The sequence below is a fragment of the Anarhichas minor genome, unplaced genomic scaffold, assembly GCF_050575085.1.
Source record: "Anarhichas minor isolate MPS153535 unplaced genomic scaffold, ASM5057508v1 ptg000012l, whole genome shotgun sequence".
Lineage (NCBI taxonomy): Eukaryota > Metazoa > Chordata > Actinopteri > Perciformes > Anarhichadidae > Anarhichas > Anarhichas minor.
In genome coordinates this window covers 2,419,411-2,427,908 of record NW_027466458.1, presented here as the reverse complement: position 1 = coordinate 2,427,908, position 8,498 = coordinate 2,419,411, and positions in this window count along the sequence as shown.

Sequence of the window (8,498 nt, the reverse complement as noted above, 5' to 3'; positions counted from 1 at the left end):
AATGACTGGAAGTTTGATCGTGGAGTATTTTGTTTACCTCCACTTTTTCACAAATGTATTTCTTTGGCAAACACATTTCTGACTTTTTTGTGCTTTTTTTTTTCAGGTTTAATGTGTTTATTGTCTTGTCGTAATATGTTGTTTTTTTTCATACGAATGGACAATATTAGGTGTTACAAAACAAACTGCAAAATTGGATATGCAGGTCTGTAAGGTACTCTCAAGGATATCTCCAAAATACAGAGAATTCAGCAGCTTTAATTTCATCCAGTGTCCATACATAAATACATACATACAACTCTATCATAAGCTGGCATACTGATCACAACCCTATTGGTTCCAAACACATGAAATATGGATGTGTCTGGGACGAGGGCCTCTCGGCGGTTACATGTTTCTGCATCCATATTGAGCTGCCATCCTGCGTGAAATCCATCAGCTCAGCTCCATTAGAGGGCACCGCCTGGGTAATAAAAGTCCCTCCAAAACTCTCTCCCCCTTTTTTCTCTGAGAGCGTGTGCTTCAGACAAGAATGACAATAACCAGGTCTCTCTCTCTCTCTCTCTCTCTCTGAATGTTGAAGTAGCCTGTACAAAGAACTGTCTGTAAATTCCTGCAGGTTGTACCGTGCATTTTCGGGGAAAGTATAGTCTTCTGCTTTTGACACGTTTGATTTAGGAACAGCAGATCACGGCTCAGCATCAAGGGGCGAGACGTCACTGCCTTTAACCCTAACCCTTAAAGCCAATGGCAGGAGCATTGCTAATACCCAACATGTTTTGAAACCAGAGGGCCCATGAGGAAAGTATGCAAACTCCACAAGCAAAGGCACCCATTCACATTTGATCCTCAGACCTTCCTTCTGTGAGGTGATAATGCTGCTTCTCTCCCTATGACACCCAATAGAGCTGTATATGTTGGTAATGACATAAAAAAAAACAATATCGCTTTAAATTTCATGAAACATGCTATTATTATCTGTCCCCATAATGGGAAGTTCTCCAAGGGCCTGCTGAGTAAAATTGTAAGCTAGTGACAAGTGGTTAGCCTCAGCCATTCCATATCTGGCGAACTGTCAGAAGCCAAAGCCAGCTCCCCATCTAGATTACAGTTTGCCAGCCGGCCTCCATCCATCTCTCTCGTCCTCCTGACGGATTGACAGAAGATTAGGCCTGCTTCCACTGCGCTATGTTATGCTCCATGCTGCGCTAAGTGACCTATGATTAATTGCACATTATTAACTTAACAGAGATTGTTCTCCAGATACGTAGGCGTCGATAATGTCTGATTCCTCTTTAATAGGCCACTTCTGACAGTGTTCATAATGTGCCATTTTCCCCTGATCCCTCCCTAATGTATTCCCGCTTTGTGAAAATTTCACTAATTTAGGGGGGGGAGGGAATGGGCCAAAGGGAGCGGCGGATCGGGAGTGGGATGATTCTCCCATCGGTTAGTTAGCCCACGGGCACAACGGGGACGCCTTCGGGGATGAGGAGCAAAAGAAGCAAAGTTTGTTCATGTGTGAAATCCCCATCTTGGGCTTTTTTCGAAGGAAGAAGATAAACAGAGTTCAGTTACCCTTTAGGTATACAGCATACAATCTCACCAGATATTTGAGAGGTATTTGTAGGTAATTGATGCATCGCATTGCCCATTTTTGTTCTCTTGTTTATTTTTATATCTGAATGGGGGCTTTTATGCTGTTCATGACTCGGAGTGAAGCAGAACAGGAGAGAACGGCATCTGTAATTTAAATGGAACAAGTCCAGCACACTCTTAATTCAAATCAAATTTAAACCATTTCCCTTTTAATATGATGCATACTAATGGTATCTGTTGAGCAGTTGCTGTGTGCTGTTACTTGCTGTATTTTGGAAAAAAAACTGCTGTACTTGTGTGTACTTCACAACTTGTCGGATTCTTTCTCACCTTCTCAGTGACCAACCTTCCTCTCTCACATCTCCAATCTCAGCCCAACCACCTGTGTCTCCAAATTGATGTGCTCGCTGCTGTCGCACACACACACACACACTCCAGTTGACCACCTTCTTCTCCACTTTCGTTAATCTTTCGTCTGTCTCTGCTGTGGTCGTGAACCCGTACACCCTGTATCTCCAAAATGAGATGTCCACACAAGACTGACTTCATCTCACGTCTCCTCATGCACCCTCACCACACACACCCACACACACACACACAAATTTGAGTTCCCATCTGTCCACCACTAGCTCTCTAATCCTACTTCTCTCTCTGTCAGGTGTGTTTGTGTGTCTCTGTGGGTCTGCCTGTGGATTTTGGTGTATCCTCGTGTATCTGTGTGTGACGTGAAAGGCAGCAGGGCTTATCAAAGGTGACGTCCACATGGCCCCAGCCCGCACTGCAGCAGGACTTTAAACAATGTGTTACTAAAAAGGGAAAACCCTCACTGCCCGCCCACCTGTGTAAATCCCACTGCTTTCCCCAATTAACACCAAGGAGGGAACTCACCGTTCTGTGTGCAGTCTGCTGCTGTTTACAGTAGAGAAGAGTGGGAGAGACGGGAAACATATTGCTCAGTTGTATAGCAACTGTGGTACAATATGCTGGAGCTGACGTTTATGACTGTTTAGATAGCCATAACCACAGCAGGCGGTGATGGTAATAAGGCTGTGTTGACATTAGCCCAGGTGGGAACATGTCGGCGTTGCGTCATGTATTGTTGGGTAATTAATGCTTAATTAGGAAGCTTGCTTCAATCAGCGGCAGGGTCGTTAAGAGAGGTGTCGCACGCGCCATAAACAAATGTTACCTTTACGAATGCAAATCGAGCTGCTGTTTTTTTTTTGTTTAGTTTTTTCCTCTGCCCTCTTTTTGTCCTTGCGCCGCCAAGCGTAAGGAGCGAGGCATCCATCTTGAGCTGGATGTGGGTGCTAAAGGATTGAACGGGGACACAAGGTTTCTTCTCTCTGTCGCGCTGCTGCTGAGTTGCTTATTTTGTCTCTTTGTCTCTCTTCTTTTCTTTTTTTTCTTTACAACGCAGCTCCGATGTGGTTTATTATGTGCTCTGGGTTGTTATTTGGAGATGGATCTCCCATGCCACTGTGCTGTCACACTCCAACCTATGGATGGAGAGGCTAGGAGGGGCGAGGAGTGAGGGATGGGGTGGGGGTGGGGGGTACAGTCATTGGAGAAAGGGTTGTGTGTGCGTGTGGGCGTGTGTGTAGAGGGTGGGGGGTAAAGCTTAGTTGGGGGAGGAGAGCCAGGGAGAAGAGGAGAGCATGCAGCGTGCAGCTGGAAGAAGCAGAGATGAGCGGAGGCGTGAAATTGGCAATGCACCGTCCATAAACCCACAGCCCCCTCTCAATCTCAGCCTACTGCCTGCTTGCCCCCTCCGCTCCGTTCCACCGAGGAAGGGACCATGTGTACGTGAGTATGTGTGCGTGTGTGTGTGTGTGTGTGTCTGTACCCCAGTAAGCCAGATATATGACACATCTGCTTTCTATGCCCAAGTGATGCATTCTCTTGCTCCCTCCCATTGCACGTACGTCTTCATTGACATGCACACACACACACACACACACATCACCTCCAACCTGCCTGCCTGCCCCTCCTATAGAGTGGTCATAACTCACCTTAATTGTATTTCGTAGGTGGTGCTCAGACGTAGAGTGCATGGTGAAATGTAGCTGGGACGGTGAGAGAGCAGTAATGGGAGTGAGGGCAGGACACTGGAAGGAGGGAAACGACCGACCTACTGGCCCCTGAAAATACACATTATGCATTTAGGGTGGACACACACACACACACACTCACACAAACACGCACAGTGTAAGGGTGGCACATGTACAGAAACACAGTATGGGAAAGTCTGCACTCTCGCAAAGTCAAACGCACACACATGGAGCACTTGCCCGTTTTACGTACATCTGCATAAATTATTAGTTGTGCGTGAATGAACTTGTGCAAGAAAGAGTTATTGTACCCCTTCTCCTTTATACCTGGGCTATTTCCGTATGCTGGGGACCTTGAGACGTCCCAGTCCTGGCCGCACAATCAAAATACTGCACCTCACATGTATTTATACTGCGTGTGTCTGCACACGCGCGCACTCCCACCTTTTTCCTCACAGACAGCCTTGTTAATCAGTGTTAAATCAGAGGCCTGGGGTGTGAGGTTGGGAATCAGAGGCCTGGGGTGTGAGGTTGGGTGGCATAATAAGCTCATCTGGCCAGTGACAAGGTTTTCTCTGCTGCTGTGTTGACTGGTCTCAGGTAATTAAAGCAGCAGCCACAACTGTGCTGGTCCATGCCCCTGTGAGTCCTCCATTGTCACTCCATTAGCAGCTAACCTGGACAACCTGCACATGGGTTGACGCGCGCCGAAGAAAGTCAGTATGACGCTAATCAACTTCGTTGGGGAGGAACTGTTATGTGGTATTTAACTGGACATGTCCAAGGGAGGAGGATGAGAAACAAGAAGAAGTCCCCCTCATGAATCACCTCAATGAGAGCAGATTGATGCAAATGCAGAATACTTGAACTATCCGTCATCCCGTTTGTTGAGGTAAACAAATTGTACATGCATAGTGTTGTTTGTTTCGCTCTCATCGAAACAGAGTTAAGCCATTAAGTCCCGCCCACACCGGAGGGGAAAACCATCCATCGCTCTCCATTGACTTTGTATTGTGTGAAGGTGCCTCCTTGTCACTTTCGTCTGCAAAATGCCTAAAAGCTGCTGTGTGGTGGGATGCATACCAACAGGGTAAAGATCCCAGAACTTAGCTCCTTTAAACCAATTGATTCCTTGTTTATAAATAAAAAAAGTTGAAACATTTGCAAAAAATTATTAAAACTAAAAGAGACACAAAAACTCAGGAACACAATGATATCACAGCTTAAGGCCTGCGTACAAATAAAACTAATTGATGAACTGACAATAAAGTTGTGCAGGGATGCTGTATTGTTGTAGGTCAGCAGGAAGTTAGCGTCACACTGGTTCCTTCCACAAAAATCCGATGCGATTTTTGGAAACAAATTTCCCCTTGCGGGATGAATAAAGTATATATCTATTTATCTATCTATCTATCTTAATTATAATTTGGATTATTGCATCACAACACAACAAACTACTTTGTGTTTGTTAAATCATTTGGGGAAATATGCTTATTGCTCCCACAATCGCAGTGGCAGCGCATAAGGCTTAACTACTTCAGTTCTTACCTTTCACAATAAAAGCCCTAGACATAAATGATGCATTACTGCTTACCAGGGGAACATTAATTAATTCAGAGCACTTAGCTAAACTAAATGGTTTACAATATGTAATTATTACAAAACAATGATGTCTGTATTTACAATGCATGGTTCACCAACCGACGTTAATCTGGCATGTTTTAATTGTGTGACAGCAGTGACGTATTTAACACAGCAGAGCTGGGTCCCAAAGTCTTTTTTTTCATTTTGCAGATGAGCTCACTATATAGTAATTTACATAGTCATGTACATCACTGCATAGTGAGTAGGGAGTGGTGAATGAGTGAGTGATTTTGGATACAACCCAAGTCTTTAGCTACAGTTCAATTGTTTCAGCGAACTATAAGCAAATACTGAAATCTTCCTGAAATCTTCCTTTGTACCATGTGTCTCGATCAAAGAAATCTGAAGCCATATCAAAAGTTTAAAAACTTGCATGTATGTATATATAGTTATAAATGTATGTATATGCAGTCTAATATTCATGACTGTATAATGAAGGCAGTTAAAAGGGCATACTTTAGATTTGTCTTCCCCCTTTTTCCCCGTCACTAACGGGGGGGCTTCCATCAGACAAGGTCCAGTAATGAGAAGCCAATTGACTTTCCACTGCAGCCTTCAGCCGCCACAAAAGAAAAAGAACAAACCTCTCCATTGTTATCTCTTGTTCCACCCTCTTTCATCCCTCCCTCGATGGTCAAAAGGAGGAATGTAATTTCAGCCAGGTCCTACTTCACACCTTCAATTTGTCTTTTTGCTGCTCACACCCGCGCCCTCCCTCCTTGCCTGCCCCTCCCTTCTTCATTGCCTCCCCCTCCTTCCCTTTGCATGTCTCCCTCTCTCCATCCATCTTTCTGGCTGTCACTCTCTCTCTCTCTCTCTCTCTCTCTCTCTCTCTCTCTCCCTCTCTCCCAGTGCAAGGTGATGGAGGCGGGTGTGTGTGGGTCTCAGAGAGCACGCCTCAGGGATTATACAGCCCGCTCGCATGAAAGATTCATGATGCTCGGGATTGTGTGTGTGTGTGTGTGTACGTGTATCCCTCATGCTCAGGCACTGACTGGAAAAAGGGAACAGAGAGAGACAGAGAGAAAAGGAAAGAGAGGGGGGGGGGGGGGGGGGGGTGGAGAGTACAGAGTGTGAGACAAATTGACAGTGCACAGCAGGGCTAACTCTCCAGGCTGCGATTATACTACTGGCTTATATTTTTTGCACACTTTCAGACGCCATCTTGGTTAGGCCCACAAATAACCAATTGCAAAAGTTTGGAACACAAGTTTCTGAATGTTCAAAATATACTGAAGCCTTGACGTTTTGGAGATATATGGTCTTGAGGTGATTTGGAAATCATTCTAAATTGACAAGCGTGTGCCCGCTATTCGCTATCAGCATACTGCCGCGCACCCATTTCTCTAAAGAAATATGTCTTCCTCAAGGTTTTTCATGGAGAAAGCGGTTAAGTTGTTGTAAAAGACAAACGTGGCCCCTAAAGCAAAAATAACTGAAGAAACCAAGACAATAGTGTCCGAGGTAGAGGACAGAAAAGGCACGCTTTTTCCAAAGTGCCTCCACAGGAGCGATGATGAGAAAAAAAAAGAGGCTTGGGCTGCAATAACCGAGGCGGTGAATGTTGTGTCCCCTGAGATAAGCACTGTGGCTCAAATAAAAAAGAAAGACTTTGATATTAAAGTTTTGGCGAAAAAAGGAATGACAGACCAAAAGAACAAGAAGGAGACAGGTGGCTGAGAAGGACAAGGACAATCTGATTTGTCAGCCCCGAGATGAGAGACTCAATACCGCAATAATTGGACAAAAATTCATAAGTGGGCTATGACCAAGAAATAAGGGTGAAAGTGATGACATCGAGCAAGGACTTTCACCCAGAGCTAATTAATTTCATAACTGTGTTAGGGCTGCACTGAATAAAAAACAGGTTTTTATCCAACAAAATAATCTGCTTCAATCCATATTTGGGGGCGTTAATCCTTTCAAAAACATATTTTTTACTGCGGTCAAAAAGCTGGATGAAAGACATTCAAAGATTCATTCCAAAAAACCTCAATATGTGCTTTGACATAATATATTTTAATTGACAATAATAGTTTTTTAATATTGTTTCCATAAAGACAGTCAGTCGGGCCTATTTGTGCGCGTGCATGGTTTAAGGCAATTCTAAATTTGTTTGCAGAGTAAGAACAAATTCATGTTCGAAATTACAGATTAATGCAGATTTGTGTGTTTAAGTTTAAGTTTGTGAATGAGGCTCATTGAAATTCCAAAAGCTATTTGTTGCAGTTTGGTGGCCATATTCATTTCCTGCACCATGAACAAATCATTCACCCATTTACACGGTCCAACCAAAGGTCCCATGTCAGTTCTCAGTTCCACAGAATAGAGTGGACTCGTGAAAAACCTCCCTAATATATTTTTTACAGGACTGCGACAATGCCGTTGCCATGCTGTGCAAACACACAAATAAACCAACCTGTGTAAATCCAACCTCGAGTTGCTTTCCAAAGAACTAAGTGAACTCAGACCAAAAATAGCACCGGGATGGTGCGTGGGCGTATTGCTCCAGGTGCTGGTGAGATGAGATACAATTCAGAAGTTCCGTTTGAGTGATGCGTCCGTGAGTTTGAACGCTAATCAGACACGGGAACGCTACACAGCGGTTTATGATGCTATGAATCGGCACCCCCACTGTGCCAACTCACCGACATCAATGAGGGGGGCTGTGTGTGTGTTTTTTAAATGCAGTTATGTTTGTCTGGACACGGCTTAACACGTAGAGATACACAACACAAATACTCTGTTTATCTCTCCCTCTCTCTCTGTTACTAGCACTCTTGTGCCGTCAGTTACCGTTCATGAACTCGTTCCTGTAACTGTGCGTTGTGCAGCTCGCCTCAGACAGATGCGAGCATTTAATTGTTGGCGATGTGCAGGAGATGTCAACACAAAAGCACAGTCGGTATGATGCTACAGCAAATATAATACCGTCTCAACAAAATGGTTTGTAGTTAGGAAAGGTTGTTGGTCATCAATACACAACTCTAAGTGATAGATTTAGTGAGGTTGGCACACTTCAACCCCCCCCCCTTTCTCTCTCTCTCTCTCTCTCCCCCTCTCTCTCTTTAACTCCCTTCTCGTCAGATCCATGCCAGGAAAGACTGGCTGGCACAAGACTTTTCTTCGAGCTTGCTCAGCCAGAGGAAGTGTGTCATTGCCAAGTATCTATTGGTGTAGGACAACTCTATTCATGTGCCTTCA